Genomic DNA, 19,361 nt, shown 5'->3' on the forward strand with positions numbered 1-19,361 from the left:
AGGAGAGTGAACTGCCTGTCAGAAATCATAGCATGTCAGCTGTCTTAACCGCGGCTTGTGTACTGCATCATCACTGTGTCTGTCACGCGACTCTGTTGCCCTTTCGGGCTTGAACTGATGGTAAAACTAACGACATTATTAACTGTCTTGATATTTACTTTGAAAGCTGAAGCTCGCGATTATGGTATGGGGCGTTACATTTCCGACGCATGCTTGTGGTGTTCGGCCAATCACAATGCACTGGGTCAGCTGGCCAATCAGAGCAGACTGCGCTTGTCAAAGGAGGGGGCTTTGTTGAAAACGACGTGTTTGAGAGAGGCGGGGCATAGAGGACCTACAATAATGTACAGTATTTGAAAAATAATGTGTTTTTTGAACATTAAAGCATGTCAACATATTCTGTTACACCAAATACACAAAATAATGATCTTTAAAATAGCATCATATGACCCCTTTAAAATAAATAATGTCTTGTGTAAGCATGCTAATGTTTATTAAGCCTACATTATTTTTGTAAACAAACAAACTACAAGGCTATGATATGATACTAATTTAACGGAGGCCATGAGCAGAGAGTTGTATGTCAACCTGATAAAAGCTCAAAATTTTAAATAGCTTAAATAATATAATGTCATCTGAATAAGGCTGACATCAAGAAATTGGTAATAATTTCAGTCGTAAAAAAAACTGAACTATGGTCGATATCAGGAATACATTAATCCAAGCTATGTGAGGATTGTCTATGTACTTTTTTTTTTTTAAATCTCACAGATGGGAAAATCTGAAAAAAGTGGAAGAGACTTGACACACATTTATTTAGCTATCCAAATGGGGTCATTCCATATATTTCTATTGTTTTTTTTTTATTTACAGCCAGTTATAAATACTGCAACCTAACCCACACCCTAACCGTAAAAGAAAACGTTTGCCATTTTTACGATCAATCAATAAATACTTTTTTATTATTATTATTAATGGATTATTATTTTATCATACATTATAATTATTTTACAAACAAGGACATCCTCAAAGGGAGGTTTTGTCAGCTTTATCTCACTTTTTGGTACAAATTTGTCCCCAAAATGTGGTTAAGTAGGTACACACACAAGAGTGATCCTTGAATAGCTAAATATTAACACAGACAAAGGCCAGACCAATGTGTGCGCACCTTTGAACCTTAAACACCGAACTCCTGGCTAATGATGTTGTTATACAAAGAAATAAATAAAACAAATGTAAGGCTTTAGAAGACTTGGAATGTAGTGCACAGTTTTTATGGACTGATTTTACGATGCTTCTTGGAGCTTTTCAGACATGGTCACTATGTCCTGTCACTGCACAGAAAAGAGAGCAGGAACATTATTCAAGACTTCCCTTTTGTGTTTCACAGAAAGAATAATATACAGGTTTGAAAGAAAATGATCTAGTCTCTCCACTGGGACTTATGAGTATTATGATGACGTCACAAATGCCTTTACTCACTCTCAATTATATGATTAACATCTCTTACTACTAACAACTTTCCCACCACATTAAAACAGGCCCGAGTAACTGCATTGCTCAAAAACCCACCACTTCACCCTACCGCAGGAGTGAGTAGATAAAGTAAAGTAATCATCATCATTACGTGTCTTCCATCACAAAAATCAGCATTAAATTAATCCTAGACTAGTTCTGAATGATAATTTTATGACTAAATTTTACATGCATCTAGCAGTGCTGGTTCATCTTCCAGCTAAACCCAAAATTCAATCAGCAGTCAAAGAGGCATTACAGCATTAGGCTGCATATGGACCCTCAACTTATCGGGACAAAGAATTCAATCAGGTGTAGCATATTATATTAATAAAGACATGATACCCATTCAGACACCAGCAAAAACAGAATTCCAGAAACTGATTACAGATCAGACTACAGTTATACTTTACAAAGTTCCATCACAGAGGGGTTTTTTTCTCAAAAGACAGAAATAACCTAAAATGTATAAAGAATACAAAATGAACTCATGTACTTTTAGACAAATGAGACTAAAAGTGAAATTGGCAAGTGTTTGGACCAGGGAATGCAGAAACCACTGGACCAGCAGTAGAGGCAGTGGTCATCTATACATCGGATCACCATCTATTACCCCAAAGACTGGAAGCTTAAATCAAATTGCCTAGAGACAATATCATCATATTAAAAAAAAATTGCAGTGCGCCATCATTAAATAGTGTCTTGTCAGTGGCTACGTTTACATGCAACCAAATAATCCATTTGAAATCGGATTGACTGCTCAATCGGACTGAAAAACCTTCTTGTAAACACCTTAATCGATCCGATTGAGCTCGATCGGAATGAAATTTCGATCCTGCGCATGTGCAATGTCGCAGAAATAGCGTAATGATGCACGGAACAAATGGTTCTTCCTTTTGAATAAAGTGTTGTATAAATGCGTGTCCTGTCATTATAAAACTCTCCTTTCACTCGGCAACTGTGAAGTGGAGCAGGACAACCTTCCACCAGTCCTTGTTTTGGATTCTCATCCCCAGACAACCCGTTTTGGGCGCAGGGGAGGGGCATTTTTACTGCGTGATAAATATGAGCAGCATGGCACAGCGATTTATATGTATATTTATCCATAAATGGATAAATATTAATTCTGCTGTTAAAAACAAATAAAGAAACCGTGTAGGAGAGTGGTTATTTTGTGCAAACAGTGAGAAACTCTATATTTGTGCAGTGTGCGCATGTAAAAAAAAAATAAAAAATTCCGATTTGAAGCTTGTGAAATATGAATGCGCACATCAAACCGATCACTTTATTTAGCGTTCATGTAAACACTACATTCAGATTCATCAATCGGAATGAATTCAGTCCGATTGAACCAAAAATTGTGCATGTAAACGTAGCCAGTAGTGTTTCAACTGAGAACCCTACCAACATGAAAAAGGCATTCAACAGTGCAGCCTGGTCTCATTGTTTATGCAGTATATACTACTACCCATTACCTAATTTATGTATTACATACTAATACATAAATTAGTATGTAACATTTACAGGTAAAAAAAAAAAAAACATACTTTTTCCTATGTTTGGATAAATGTGTTTTTGACCTCGAGGCCAGAGTCAACACTGACAGAGACCACTGAATGAGGGAGTTGCCCATACAGAACAAATGTTCATCCCACCTCTGAGAAAACAACGAAAAGGCTTGGCCACCATCCTCAAGAAAATCACCTCCACAAGGCAAGGGGGAAGGTGAGGGTGAAGGCAGCAAAGATAAAAGTGTACCTTTCTGTGCCAAAAATAAAATCAAAAACAGATTCATTGCAGTGGGTGCATGCTTAAGAACTACCTCAATCTTGCTGCTGTGGCTCAAAATATTCTCTGCAACAAGTAATCCTTCAGTGAGAGCATTTAGTGGCAGAGACACATCCTTTCACCTCACTGTTCAAAGCTCAAACCAGAAAAAGTAAACATGCTCAAATTTTTGCATTTGACTAAAATATACCAGTCAGAAAATGTTCTGATTCTTTATTATTGTTCTTTAGTTGTGTTCTTTTAAACTATAATCTGTTCGAAAAGGTCTATGCCAGATTTTTATTTGTAAGTTTTACAAATAATCAAATAGTTTGACTGTTCATAAGTGAAATGTTAACACTTATTTGAATTTTAAAACACTGAATGACAGTTAAAGCCCATTCACACCCAGGATGATACCTATAACTATAAAGATATAGTTTTAAAGATCATTCTAAATGAATAGCACAGTCCACACCACAACTAAAATGCCACAGAGGAACAACATTTTTGGAATCACAACTGATGAGCGATAAAAACATTGACATGCAATCAGAAACCAGTCTGTTTTAAAGAGTTCGAGCATTTAAAGCGGCAGACACAAAAATGCAGTGCACCTATAATAAACAGAACATCATTGTGTTTTTGTAACGTAATTCAATAACTGTGATAATACTGTTTACCAAGATAAAAGGTTCAGAAATTATTGTGATGTGAAAATTTGACACAGTCACATGCCTACACTGAAAACTGAATGGGAAACAGTGCATGTTCATTGCCACTGAGGCTATCTATATGCAGAAAAACTGCAGACCCAGGGCTATATGGGTCAACAAGACCATTCAGGCTCGTAGCCAGAACAGCGAGTTCCACCAGCCGGTACAGGAACCACAGTTGATTGAACTCTAGTTCCAACGTACTTTGGGCTAAAGACTCAGTTTGATTACAGCAGCCTTATAGAAATCACTCATTCTACACTGACTTTGGTCTCTCTGAAGTCTTTTCTCAACTTTGTTGTGTTCGTGGTTATGACCACATTGAGTCTGTAGTGTTCGCTGTTGCTTAGAACCAAACTAACATCTTAAATATTCAGGATTCACAACTGCGCTTTGGTGAACCAGTGCTACGTGAACATTCTGAACAACATAAACCACAACAGACAACTATTTTGTCATGTTGTTGTACGTAACCATGTAAAGGACTACAGATTACTTCACTTCATTTTAGGATATCCAGCAATCATAAATGGCGGAAAGGAGAATTGTGTAGTCTGAGACAGAGACTAAAGTTTTATCAAAGGGTCAAGTGTTGACAAGTTGCGTCAAGTTGTTCACACCTCAGATTTGGCTCAAGGCTCAAGAAATGTTCAAAGAAAGCTGTGGAAAGGTGGGAGGGAAGAGGAAGAGGGAAGAGGAAGGGGATCAAGCACAACCCACAACACAACAAAAGAACACCCATTACAGTGATGAATAAACATTAAAATGGGAGTGGAGACAAAGACAAAGGAGCTGGGGCACTTTGCTATATCACTCAGGACAAATGCATAAACATGTGACAGGACAATACAACAGTTTGTAAATTGGATTGGATAATTGGGTCAGATGAGAGAATACAACCGTTTGTAAATTGGATTGGATAATTGGGTCAGAGTCACTTACAGCACTCCCATAAGTGAACAAGAACAAGAACAACCATAAAAACAGAACTGGGACATATTCAGAGAGATTTATGAATATATGTCTTTGGTGCCAAAATAAGCTCATCATTATCTAATCTTTAAAGATTAAATTCCAAATGGCTCCCTTAAGAACTACATAGCCAACAGCTATTATAAACACACCCAATTATTAATAAAGTATATTTTAACATTTCAGTACTTACTAAGCTGTAATTAGGAGGAAGAATTTTTTTAAGCCCCCCTCTTTTTCACAATATTTTCATCACTTTTAACAGCATTACGGGCTCTGAACAAAACACTTATTGGCTTAATCTTCTGTACATTCTTATTTGAATTTTCATTTTTCATCTTTATATTGTTTGTATCTGAATAAGCCATTGCATTTATGATCAAGTATTATGTACTGCTGTTATTTCCATAAATACAGTTCTATTGAAAGAAATGCAATGGAATGAGCGTGAATAAATGGTGCTGGTTCATATTTGAAGCACTAGACTATATCCAGAGAAAGCTTAAACATATAGCTAGGAAAGCTTTACTTATAAAAAAGTAATTTTTTATAGTTGATTCCACTTTCTTTGTTAATTTCATTTCTTTTTGAATGATTCTATTCCCTTATTGCCTAATTTACGTGTTAAACACAGTTAAAACTTCACATAACTTAACACACCTCAATTACAGAAGCATGCGGCTCCATAACAAAAAAATTCAAGGCTTTCCGATTATAATCAATAAAGGAGAAATTTGCTGCCAAAACGATATGTACAACATCCACAGGATTCTTTTAAATTGTTTGTGTTTGTGGTTATGTTGTCCATGTCCACACAGGCTTGGACTCTGATTATTGCTGCATGCAGCTGTATTTCACTTTATTGTGCTCAATTGTTGCACACCCTGTTTACCCATGGCACACCCAAAGCCTTGTCCCTGGCTATGCTCCTGCTTTTATGATGTGTTTTTTCTAAGCTTAACAATCCCTGATTACTGTATGCTTTCAATAGTTTAAAAAGAGCAGTGTGAACTTTAAAATGTTAAACTTTTGTGTTCACAAATGAAAACCCATAAAAGTTCAGAATGAATAAAGGGTGAGTGAATAATGAAAGAATTCACATTTTTAAGTGAACTATTCTTTTAGGATTCCTGCTTATCTTTTCTAATCTCTTTATAAGAATTTAATGAGATCATAATCCAAAGGAATGGGCAAATATAGATAAAGTGAGACAACTGGTAAAGCATATTCTTCCATTACTAAAATTAAACTTTAAAGGGATAGTTCACCTTCAGTTGCTGGTCCCCATTGACTTCCATAGTATGGGAAAAAAAACACTACACAAGTCAATGGGGACCAACAACTGAAGGTGAACTATCCTTTTAAGTAAAATATTATTTGATGGCATTGATATAACCATTTGTATCATGTTTTTTAAAAAGCAGACATTATGACAATGCACTCCAACAGGTCTCTATAATGATCATCCATTTCTCAATATAGTTTTTTTTCTATGCAATTCGGCAGCAGCAGAGAAGTGCTTTGCTTTTCTTTGTTTATGCCATTCCTTAACCAGTATTGTGGCAGGGCACAATACTCGAATACTATAGATAATGTGCTCTGAACAAATGAGACAAAAGTTGAACTGTTTATTTATAAAACTAAAAATAGCCTTTGGCTAAAAAGAGATCCAAACAGTACAGCAGGAATGGAAGCATTATGGTTTGAGGCCAGACAGGTCCTGAGAAAATTATAGACTCAACCAAGCATTCCACAATGTACCAAAGTATTTGAGAATATAAGGCCATCTAACAGGATCTTGTACAAACACTGAAACAAGTCCACAAAAGAATGTCTAAAGCAACATGAAATGGTCATTTCATAATCCTTCAAAAGCAAGACCCACTTTTGAAACATAAAAAATTCTATAGGCCATCATTTAGGCCTGCGTAGTCTAGAGGTTTGTGTTATATGCAACAAATGTATCGTTATATAACAGCTACGAAAGAAAGACAGAGAGAGAGAGTGAATGTGTGTGTGGAGGTGGGTGGGGGTTTGTTCCCACTAATTCAGCACGGGGGAAAAAAGAAAAGAGGGGTAGTTCCCAGGACAACCAGAGCTTTCCAACAAGAGGCAAATGATTGCCAAGGGACTCCACTAACTGTAAGGAGTTCTTCACACATTTCCCTGAACGTATGCTTGCTTACACAATCAGTGTACATTAACTCTTTCTACTCTGAATAAACATTAAATATAGAATGCATATTTTATAGTTTTTGCCTCCACAACATCAAAGGGACTATTGTAGTATGGATCTACATATATAAAAGGCATTTCATATCTGCAATGACAAAGAGCCAACAAAATTCTTGCACTTTTAACAAATCAAGAATGCTATTACTAGCAGCACTGCATCAGGGAATAAAAAAGGAGAAAGATCTTTATTAACGCCCTAAAAGGCAAGAAGGTCTGGTCCAACATTCATGTTCTCTTCACCATGGCAACTCCTTTTCCCAGGATAGAGACAATCTCAAGGGTAGGAATATTTATGAGTGTGTCCCAGGAAGAGTTTTGAGGAGTTCTGTGTGACTGCATCAGTGGGAGAAAAGAAGAGAAACAGAGCACAGGAAAGATTGAAATTACCTATTGGTTTAGAGTTAGGCTCATCTTTCTGAATTACTGCTATTAAAAGTGGAGTTAGTATCTGAATTTAGAAATGTACGAAATTACAGATGATGTTTTTTTGTCCTGATGTACACATATTAGTAAATCCAGACAACGCATAGAAGTTTAAAATGTAAAAGAAAAACATTAATAAAACAATTGTTTTTTTTTAACCATTGTCTCCCAGCTATACATACTACATTTTCTACATTTATCTGCTAACTGTCAAGTAACAAGGAACGCATCACACGTTAAATAAAATGCATGTCGATTAATATCTATATAGGTTTTTATTAAAATTCTTATGCACATGTTACAAACTCCAGCATGTCCAAGCACTCATTCACATATTCAACAGTTACTCACTCACCCCTCCCCTACCCTCCATCTGCAACTCTCCTTCTTTCTCCAATTCCCCCGCTTTTCACTGACCTTTTAAATCTCCACTCCAACAAAAGAGACAAAGGGAGCTGGACGGCTTTCTCTCTTTCCCCCCTGCTGAAGGGGAACAAACACACATACACAAGACTACAGCCCATCATTCCACAGAGACACAAGCCCAAAGTAGATGTACTGATTTGCACCAGTATATCACTGTATATCTCTCATTTTCTTCATCACTATTTGTTATCTCTGTTATTAGTAAGCGTCCGTTTCTCACCATTTAGGAGCCCTAGGAAAGATCCCTATCGGCATAAGATATATTAAATATAAAATAAATGCGCAATACTTTTAATAAAATAAAAAAAACTTCAACATGCTTTATTAAGTCTATATTAAATTACAAAATGATAATTTTGTAATCATTATCATATTAAAAAAATAAAAAATACTTCTGAGAAAGCAATTCAAGACTAAGGCCCAATCCCAATTCTATTTTATACCCCTTCTCCTTCCCCTATCCCTCTGCCTACCCCTTCCCCTTGTCCCTTGAAACAGAGTGTCAAGGGGTAGGGGTGAAAATATTCCCCTAAGAATTGGGACACCACTACTATGCCGTCACACGTCATCATACGTTGTCTAGCTCCTACAATACACACACCTATACTGGTGTGCTGGTGTGCATTAGAGTCTTTAATTACCGTTCTATATTAATGCGCTGCTTACTGACACACACACTCACACACACATATCAGAGATCGCGCAGCTCACACATTCAGGGGCAAAGATACTTGTCAACGCTGCCCCACAACTTTTATTAATAACAGTTTAAATACTGAATCGCTACATTATATTTTCCAGCAACGAGAGAATAAAATCGCTGTTTTTGAAGTAAACTCACTCCACGATTGAAAGTAACAAAACAAATGATTACTTTTCGTAAAAATCTTTATTAATGCCAAAAAATGCTTACATTTATGTGTCTTTTTGTTCGCTCGGGCAGCCATGTTGCCGCTGAAGCCGGTTTACGCTGAGATAATTCATACCCCTTCGTTTGAAGTGTGGTCCCGAAAAATCTTCGTTTGAAGGGCTGTCTGGCCCTTCCCCTTACCCCTACCCCTCCGACCAAAAGAGAATCGAGACACCCCTACCCCTTCACGTGAATGCGCGAAACAGAGGGGTAGGGGAAAGGGGAAGGGCTAAGGGGTAGAATTGGGATTGGGCCTAAGTGGCCAAAGAAGATGGGTGAGAAATATTGTGATCAGCTCTTAAAGTGACAGTTCTTCAAGAGGACAATATAGATTTAGTTCAGTTCAGTATGTGTCACTGCAGCTGGTTCACTCACCTTTCTCTACAAACGTGTTTTTGCATTACAATAACGGGTTGGCATTGACTTCAATGACAAAGCCATCTTTCTGTTGTTCCTATTCTAACCCTTAAGACGTTTGTTCATCTTCAAAACATAAATGAAGAGTTTTAATGAGATCCGAGAGACTTCTGTCCCTCCACTAAAAGTCTATGCAACCAAAACTTTGATGCATCAAAAAGTTATTGGAAAAGTAACCCATATGAATCGAGAGGTTTAACAAAAGTCTTCTGAATAGACATGATCTCATTATATGATGAACAGAATGTGCTTGTGTGACATGAGAACAAACTTCATTGGTTCTCTCACATCAAACAAGTACATTTGAGCTTTCGTTTACCATATTTTAAATGCTTTGTGTACGTGTAATGATCAATATTTATGTGAATAAATGCCTAAATTAAATTATCTCAACATATAAAGTGATTGTGTCTCTTCAGAAGACTTGAATTAAACCACTCGATTCATAGAGATTACTTTTACAATGTCTTAATGTACTTTTTGAAGCTTAAAGGGGTCATATGATGTTGCTAAAAAGAACATTATTTTATCTCCCAGGAAACAGTCCTCCATAAAATTCGCTGGACACATCTGAATATTTGGGTTGAACTGTTCTGGAACAGTGTTGTAAATACAACTTAACCACTGATTTCTAGTCGTGTCCTCTTTTGGAAGGCCAAACAAAGTAGTTTCGCTTTCACAACGAAACACACGGCGGGCTAGAGTGAGCGGAGGCCGGCTTGAGTGAGCAGAGGGCGGCGGCTAAAGTGAGCGGCGGCCGGCGGGCTTAAGAACGGCGCAGCCGGCGGATTCGACGAAGGAGCGGCCGGCGGGCTTGCGGCAACCACATGTGAGGACCCCGGGCTAGACTCCGCTTCGTCCATGGTGAAAGTCAATCTGGCGATCAACAGCGCGAATTTGATATATTTCCTCAGCGACCAGCACGGATCAGCTCCAGGCATGACGAAGCGGATATCGTCCTCTTTTGGAAGGCCAAACAAAGTAGTTTCGCTTTCACAACGAAACACACAGCGCCTTCACGACATGGCGGCGGCGGCAACAACAATACTACAGCGAGAATAAAAGTTACGCCTTCTTTCTTTGCGTGAACATTTGGGCGGCATTATGCAAATCTTCCCACATCGTGACGTAGACATGTGGGGGCGTGTTAGAACGAGCCATTTTAGGTAGGCGTGGTTGACTCTTAACTTTTATAAAGAATATCTCTTTGGATTTGAGACTTTAGTCTTTGCAACTTTACAGATCTTCTTTATGCACCAAGAGCTTGTAACACTCCAAAGAGAAAGGAAAAATTGAAATCGCATCATATGACCCCTTTAAAAATGTTATGCAGACTTTCAATGGATGGAAAAAAGATGATGAGAGAATATAAAAAATATCTTAATTTGTGTTGCTAAATGGCACCTGCAAAATGACTGACAGGCAAAAGGCACATCAAAAGCTGTTTGATTGGCTAAAGAAAGAAGTGGACTGTGACCCCTTTTTATTTTATTGTTTAGAGAGCCTTGGGCTGCCACAGAGATGGCGTTATATCTCTTGACATTTATTTCCATGTTATGTTTTAAGGACACAGGACAATATTCTATTCCATAAAGACTTAGCAACCCTAATAGGGCTGCACGATTATGACAAAAATCATAATTGTCGATTATTCGATGTGACCCTGTTCCCCTCACACACACACACACGACGCATTATTCTGCATTTGAACAGTCAATAGCAAATACTTAAACTAATAACAATAAGCTAAGAAAAAAACATATCTTAAGCATGCAGAATAACATAAGTGGACTTTGAATGATTGATTGCCGCTTTGAACGATTACATAATTGTGGCATCCATAATTGTAATTGCGATTAGAAATTCGATGAATTGTGCAGCTCTAAACCCTAACAACACCTAGTAATTGTCCAGAACATCCTGGTAACCAGCTAGAACCTCCTAGTGATGCTTAGCAGCCAACCAAAACAGCCTAGCAACCAACTATAACACCCTGAAAACCAAATAGCAAAACACTTCATCCATATTTCAGCAAAAAATGATGCATGGTATATGCGGTCTCACTATATGAAGACACTCCACTAGAAATTCATCTCCAGAGCTGCTGATAGTTGACTTCACAAACATTTCACCATTTCATTTGATAAAAACTAGCTATCATTATACAGAATCAAAAATCCTAATAAATTATTGTGTTTTATGAATTCAATCGATTAGAACTGCTTCTTGGTTATTAAAATTCAATTAAACCATTAAAAGGGAATCCAGAAAATTTTAAACAGAAACCACTGTATTTGGGAAAAATAAAACAAAAACTATTGTAGGGCCCTAAAAACCTGATTTATGCTCAATTTTAAATAAACTGTTGTTAAATTTAATATGTTTCATAATTTCAATTAATTAGACATGAATTAGACATGAAAAGCACGGAATTCAGAAAAGTTCAAATGGAATCCAGAAAAGCCCTTCAAGACCCCATCCTGTGCACCACAGTGTTCTAAGGCTCCAAATGTAGCCCATGACGCTGTGTATGGGGAATGTCAAAAAGCACAGAAGTGAACCAGTGATGACCCATGTGAAGCCCAGCCATATCTCGGCACCATAAAATTGTCTAATTAAAAGTCCTGTATAAACTAGGCTTTGTTAAGTTCGAGTTTAACCTTAATGTTTTTATCAAATGAGAGTCACTGCAATTAATTCAAAAACAGTATGCAACTATTGAACATAAAGGTCTGTGCTTTTCTTTTAAATGACTGCATTTTGCTGGAGTTTACTGGTGATTCTGAATGGTATGGTACTCGATATCAGGTGTCTGTTAGATGAGAGCACTGCAGAAGCGGACTGAATGAAACTCATCATTCACAAGCACAGTAGCTAGAATTTAAAACCCTGATGAAAAGGCTCAGTAAACTGTTGAAAAGATGCAATATACTCTGTTGCGCACACACAATATCTCTTCTCTTTGTGCTCTAAACTTTTCATTATGGTGTGAAGGTTCACCTGTGACTCAAGAAAGAGGTTTTGCAGTAAAGCACACCATCATCTGTAAAGCACCCAGAATGTGCATAAAATGCTTTTGTGCCGCTCTGCATTGGAGCCTTTCATACAGTTTTTGCAATGAAAGATAACTAAAGCTACACTATGTCACTTTTCTGTTTGAAATTAACAATTTAAATAACACTTGTTGGGACGGATTTCCTAGGAAACTGCATACTATCATCACTTGTCTGTGTATGTTTAACATAAGATCATATCGCTTTTATTTAATTCTTTATTTAAATGGTAAATCCAATCCCCCAAGAGAGTATGCCATTATTTTTTGATGAAATTCGCCATTAGATTGATCCACACAGAAAAGCACAACTCACGTAATTCCCAAAACAAAGTTCCTCCACAAGCAACTTGCTTCAACCACTAGAGAGCCTAAAGTTACATAATGTAGCTTTAATGTTTAGCCTATATATTTGTTTTATTGTATGTATCATGTCTGTTGTCCTAGTAAATAACACATTGTTTATACAGTGTATATATTTATGTAGTAATAAAATTTGCATTAAAAAGTAGCCTATTTTACAATATAATTTGTTTTGTTATATTAAATATAATTTATGTAATTTTATGTATTTTTGTGTTTTCTCTTCACTTATAATGTAGCCGTGTGTAGTTAGCAAGTTAATAAGGTATAGATATTCTGAAACACTATGGATCAGTATTGTCAGATACTCAAGGTTGCAATATATATATCATATATGAAAAAAGTTTTATACGTTTTGTTAACTGAAGCTACACAAATCTCTGCAATATGTACATTCCAAGTATTATTTGTTTATTTATTTATAAGTCGCTATGAAACGAAAGTGGTGACATCTTTTTCATATAGTAACATACTTTGTTTAACAGTATGTACAACATACTGAGTGTAACAGAATTGAAAAAAAATGTAGGGCTGGGACTATCCATTGGTTGCTGATTGGATATTGAGATATGGGCAATTCACTCAAAAATAAATGCAAACTTGCTATCATGGAGGGACAGGGTTTAAGCGGACAAAATTACTGGAGAAGTCCAGCATACACAACAAGTGAGAAGTCTGTCATTTTTTTACCGAAATATTAGGTTATGACATTTTAGCTAAACATTATGTGGTCAAAATAAAAAATACAAAATCCATACATGGATGAATCATTCACGATAAGATCAACAACAAGACTTTACAAATTTGATAGAGTGAATTTTCATTTCATGCCAAATTTAGTTTAAATTGTCTTTAATACTATGATATAAAGTGTATCACCCTTTTTTTGGTCTATATCTATCACCCATCCCAAAACTGCAAATAATTCACCCATGCAAAAATGGAAATTCTGTCATTTACACACCCTCATGTTGTTCCAAAACCATAAGAGTTTCTCTTCTGGGTGAACAAATTATGGTTATATTTTTAAAATATTGTTCTTTGTAGTATTCTTATAATTAAAGTGAAAGGGGGCTCATGTCCTATATTCCAAGCCTTCTGATAGCTTTGTGTGACCAATTAAATTTCAGTCATTATTCACTATTCGCAGAATTTTCCCAGAACTGCTTATCCCTGGCAACCACCTGTTGAAGTGTGATTGCAATAAACAAAAAAATAAAAAAGTTTGGAGTCTGTTTACACCTGTATTTAACACTATCTACTTGTGAACAGATCAGCTGAGATGAATGTTAATGCCAAATTTAAAGAGGATGCATAAGACCCCTGTGGTTAGAAGAAGAGTAGAAGTGTTATCATCAAGCTTTCCCTAGCAGGACAACAAACTCAACAATTCTCTCTCTCTCGTTTTTGTTTTTTTTTGCCGATTGTCAAAACAGATATGGCACCACGGAATAGGCTACTATGTGTAGCAGCAAATATGTCCAGACACTAGATACAAAAATAATTCCTTATTGTCCTGATAAATTAATTAATTCTTTTAAAAGATCACATTCTGTCAAAATACAAAATGTCTTCCCTGGTGTGAATAGGTGCATAGGAATGCATTGTTTTGATGAAAAAGTGTTTTTTTATGTTATGTTTTATTGTATTATGTTTTAGTTTGTGGTAGATATGCCTCATCCTAAATGCTAATGCTAAAAAATAATAATAAATTCAATAATAAATACATTTAAATTAACTTTAGATAATGCATATTATCATCATCTCAAATCACTTCTTCATTTACATACAATATTATATATCGTTGTATAACACTTCTAACCAAAATTGCATCTTCAAGAACAACTGTATTTAGCAAGAAGATAAATTACATTGTATCCCAAACAATAATTTGCTTGTATTCTGCATTCTAAGCAATGGTAAATTCATGGACGGTCTTAAATCCAGCTCGAGAACACGACAACATACAACACTTTTAATCCACGATTCGTGTAATCAAAAGGTAAATCATCTACGACTTAAAGTCCTTGAAGAGTCTCATGGGTTTTGGGTCCCATTAGACCATAGCTACTTTGTTTAAAGCCCATTCACATTCGGAAATCTAAAACAAATTACCTTACCTTAACTTCAAAATGAATATAACGACACGATGTACGAATTTCTACACTACTCTATACTGTAAAACATTTACATAACCATTATTACAGCGCACACATGTGTAACTCACTTACCTTGTCTCCACGTTACTCTGCTTTTGTGTTTGGAAAAAGTTTATCCAACTTGGAAGATTTATGAACAACGCAAATTCGCACGCTGACCACAATGTCCACTGTGTGATTTACTCGGTGTGAGGTACAAAAAAAATAATTGTAAAAAAAAATTACAAATAAAACAACATTGATGATTATGACATTCCCATTATTTTTGTTTGCACAGGTCGGTCGCTTGGTTTGTAGTTAAAACTGATGTCCATTTAAAAATTGGTGCTTTGCAATTTACTGGCCCTTTTCACAGCCAGCATGTCGCGCTGCAACAGCTTTACAAAGTGAAAAGGTTTCGTATACAGAAATGAATCGTTAGAAGGGAAACTAACGAAAAGCATCTGTTCCATGAAAGGCGACCCGGAAGTAGTTTCTAATTGGTCAGATATGTTGAGGACGCCATTCGTTTTAATTCTTTATTTAAAGTGTAACCAAAGCTCCCAGTTTTGACAACTCTTCTCACTGACTATGTCTATTCATGTGTAGTTGCTTTTCAAATAATTAATAAAACAAAAAAAGATCAATCCTGAATTGAACTCATTCACAAAACATCTTAAGGCTAAAAGTAGCTCATAATTCGCTGATTTAGGATAAAATCTTAAAAATAATGGGCATGTCCGTCCTAAATGTAGGACTCCTACATTTTTGCTCTAAGAGTTTTTGCTCTAAGAGTATTTCACAAAGCGTTTTAGCACGCTAGGAGTAGTGAAGAAGACTCCTATGTCACTAAGACCAAGCCACAAACTATCATAAAATGGCTGTTGCCGGCAATCTGCCTCTGAATGTAAACATTTTAGAAACATTTGATAATAATGACCTTTTAAAAAGGCATCACCTTTGGGTTTGGAGGTTACCCCAACTCAAAATTTTCCTTTGATTATATCCTTGTTTTCATTAACCAGTTGGGCAAGAAGTAACAGCTGTTCTTGCATCTAGTTTGGTTTTCTTTTACGTTTGCATGTATTACTATATCAGCCATGATTAGTCTACTCTGTTCATTAAAAGGCTGTTTATATGCTTAACTGCTAATTATTTTTGAGAAGCATAAATGTAAGAGGCTGACAATAAGCTGGACATATACTTGTTTAATTAGTGACACTTATCCTGCATTTTAAAATCTTTATTTGAATGTAGCAATTAACATTTTATTTGAATACGGCAACATAATATTGTGCTCTACAATATTTCTATGAATAAATCTTTGACAGAGACTATCAGCCAATCATTGTGTGCATAGTTAGTAAGCATGCTGACATCATCCATAGCAAGGAGGTCAACTCTTAGCTTAAGACTTCTCTCTATTCCTTATTAAAGTTTGTCTCAGCAGCTTTGTGAATAGGTTTTAAGAGAAAACTCTTAGTTGTAAAAGGGTCATTTTAAAATAATTTGTTGTTGATGATTGCTACCCAGTAAACTATAAGCTTGTGTAATTTAATGACAGTATTTTACCCAACTCCACATTTGGTCATCACATTTTGTATTCAAATCTGATCAAATCACATCTTTATATCAGAATTCTGCCTATACAGACGTATAAAGCAAACTTCTTACACATGCAAGGTTAATTAGTGATGTGAAGTAAAGTGAAAGTAATGTGAAGCCAAGTATGGTGTCCCATACTCAGAATTCGTGCTCTGCATTTAACCCATCCAAGTGCAAACACACAGCAGTGAGTAGGGAACACACACACCGTGAACACACACCCGGAGCAGTGGGCAGCCATGTGCTGCAGCGCCCGGGGAGCAGTTGGGGGTTCAGTGCCTTGCTCAAGGGTCTCACCTCAGTCGTGGTATTGAAGGTGGAAGAGAGAGCTGGTCATTCACTCCCCCCACCTACAACCTTTGGTTTACAAGTCCGACTCTCAAACATTAAGCCACGACTGCCCCTAATTAATTAGAATCTGGAATTTCCCTGCTTATTGAAAGCGCTCATCTTCATTACAACAGCAAACAGATCACTTGTCAGACAAAGAAGAAGGATCTAGAAGGACCACTATCCTTCAGAATTGAGCTCCATCCCTAATCAAACACATCTGCCTGTAACTGTCAAGTAATTCTGAAAACTGGTTCGATTTTCCAGGCATGTTTGATCAGGGATTGGGTTAAACTCTACGGGGGGGGGGCACACTGCACAGTCTCAGGCCTGTCCCAAGACTTTGCACTTCGCCACTTGTTGTCGATGCTGGAGTGACACAATAGTTCAGGATCAACATTTATTTGAGGAAGATGCAGGAATCACAGAGATTAACAAGTCACATACCACAACTATCACAGCAGAAAGTCCATGAATGATTTCCACTTAATACAGACACAACGGAACAAAAACACACTGAATGCCCGTGACACTTGTCGTATTTCCTGTATTTGGCTCAACTGTTCAAGTGGGTGTGAAGACCACAAGTGTGTGTAGAACTTTATTATGAGACACACTTACAACATAGTGTTGTAAAAGTTCAAGTAAAGATTTTACAGAGCTTTATTTACACATTTTATATATACTTCACACTTTAAAACTTCCAAAAAAACACATTTAAAAAAATAATAATAATAAATAACTTTATTAAACTTCCAATGGGGCTTTCTGGTGTGGGGTCAGTGGATTTTTGAAACAAATAATTGCAAGAAGTATAGTGAAAAGAGAAAGGGAGAGCAACTATTAACATTAAGAAATCAAGAATCATTTGTTCAGGTCGGCATGCAAGTCATAGAGGAATTATGAATATGTAACAATGACTGATGACAATCCAGTTCCACTTCCAATTTTTGCAAATATGCCCTTCCCCTGTCAACTTCTTCTTTTCTTCTGTTTTGCTGTAAATTAATCACACAATGCTAAATTGCCCATGATGAAAACCATCGGGAGACCACATACGGTTGTCATATGATTCTCATTCATTCAATTTTTATTAGTATCACAATACTACAATTACAAAAATAAATAATAATTATACATATATCATTACTGTTATGGCAGCAGTAATTGAAAAATAAGGAAAATATTACAGCATTACCAGCAATTCACCGTAATTGCACCGTAACTGTGGAGACATACAAAACCAGGGGTGCCCAAACTCGGTCCTGGAGGGCCGGTGGTGTCCTGCAGAGTTTAGCGCCAACCCTAATCAAACACACCTGAAGCAGCTAATCAAGCTCTTACTAGGCATACTAGAAACTTCCCGGCAGATGTGTTGAGGCAAGTTGGAGCTAAACTCTGCAGGACACCGGCCCTCCAGGACTGAGTTTGGGCACACCTGTACTAGACTGTTCCAACCACTGGACCACTAGTCATTGCTTACTTTGCATGAGTGCCCACTACTGGCGGAACCCATGCAATGATTTTAAAAAGAATGCCCTTGGATTTTCACTCCTGTTCCTGGAGAGCTAACTTCCTGCAAAGTTTAGCTCCAACCCTAATCAAACACACCTGAACCAGCTCATTAAGATCTTCAGGAGCACTTGATATTTACAGACCAATCTAAAGAAGAAGAAAACCCAAAACCAAGACAGGGGATTATAGCACGTTAGGTCAGTTAGGTTGCAAACCGCCAATAAACACCTAAAAAGAAGAAGAAGATATTTACAGATCAGAAGGAGAAAGGAAGACATTTATACAGCATTCAGAAAGAAGTGATAGTTAAAAAGTACAGTAGTCTGAGACGGCAGGAGAAAACTATGCTGCTCACAAGGTTGAGAATAGGGCACACATGTTTAAATAGCTGCTTAAATTCAATAGGAAAACACAAGACTGGATAATGTATACATTGTGGAGAAGTGGAAAATGTAAAACATGCACTCTTGACATGTAGAACGTACTCTGAAAAAAGGAAAGACGAGAGAGGGCAACGAAGAATGGACAATCTATAATTAAGGCTGTTATGATCTTTCTGAAAGAAACTTTCTGAAGTTTGTTTGGTGGGGTTTTTTTTTTCTGTTGATGTTCCTTTTGTTGATCACTTAACAATAACTGTGGAACACACACTATTTATTCACTCATACACTTATCCATTCATATGCAATAAAATGGATAAAAAAAATTTTTTTTTTAATGATGAAAAAGAGCTTGTTTTATCAAAAGCAACACTTAATAATATCTCCTATCAAAGCAAGGCTGTTTTTTAATGACACATGCATGTTTCATAAGATTTTAAAGTTGCGTCCCCACTTTTTGTCAACACCGTCAGACATTCAATCAAATGTAATAAAATCAGGGGCATCTGTCACTCTAAAGCACCCCCTTGCCACAGTTCACCTCTGCAGAGTACATCAGTGTCAGACAGGCTCTGCTAAGTTTTAGTTTTAGAATAT

At 36.6% G+C, this 19,361-nt stretch overlaps 1 protein-coding gene across 3 annotated transcripts in view; it reads right to left on the bottom strand.

Annotated features, from left to right (window-relative positions):
• Positions 1 to 15,349, bottom strand: part of LOC107691484 (plexin-B1-like) — a 64,015-nt gene extending 48,666 nt beyond the window's left edge. For all 3 annotated transcript variants that reach the window (XM_016490090.1, XM_016490091.1, XM_016490089.1), the window contains exon 1: positions 15,028 to 15,349. The gene's annotated coding sequence lies outside the window, so the exon portion shown is untranslated. The remainder of the gene's footprint in view (positions 1 to 15,027) is intronic.
• Between the last annotated feature and the right edge of the window lie 4,012 nt (positions 15,350 to 19,361).

This window comes from Sinocyclocheilus anshuiensis, unplaced genomic scaffold, assembly GCF_001515605.1.
Source record: "Sinocyclocheilus anshuiensis isolate Anshui unplaced genomic scaffold, SAMN03320099.WGS_v1.1 scaffold634, whole genome shotgun sequence".
Taxonomy (NCBI): Eukaryota; Metazoa; Chordata; class Actinopteri; order Cypriniformes; family Cyprinidae; genus Sinocyclocheilus; species Sinocyclocheilus anshuiensis.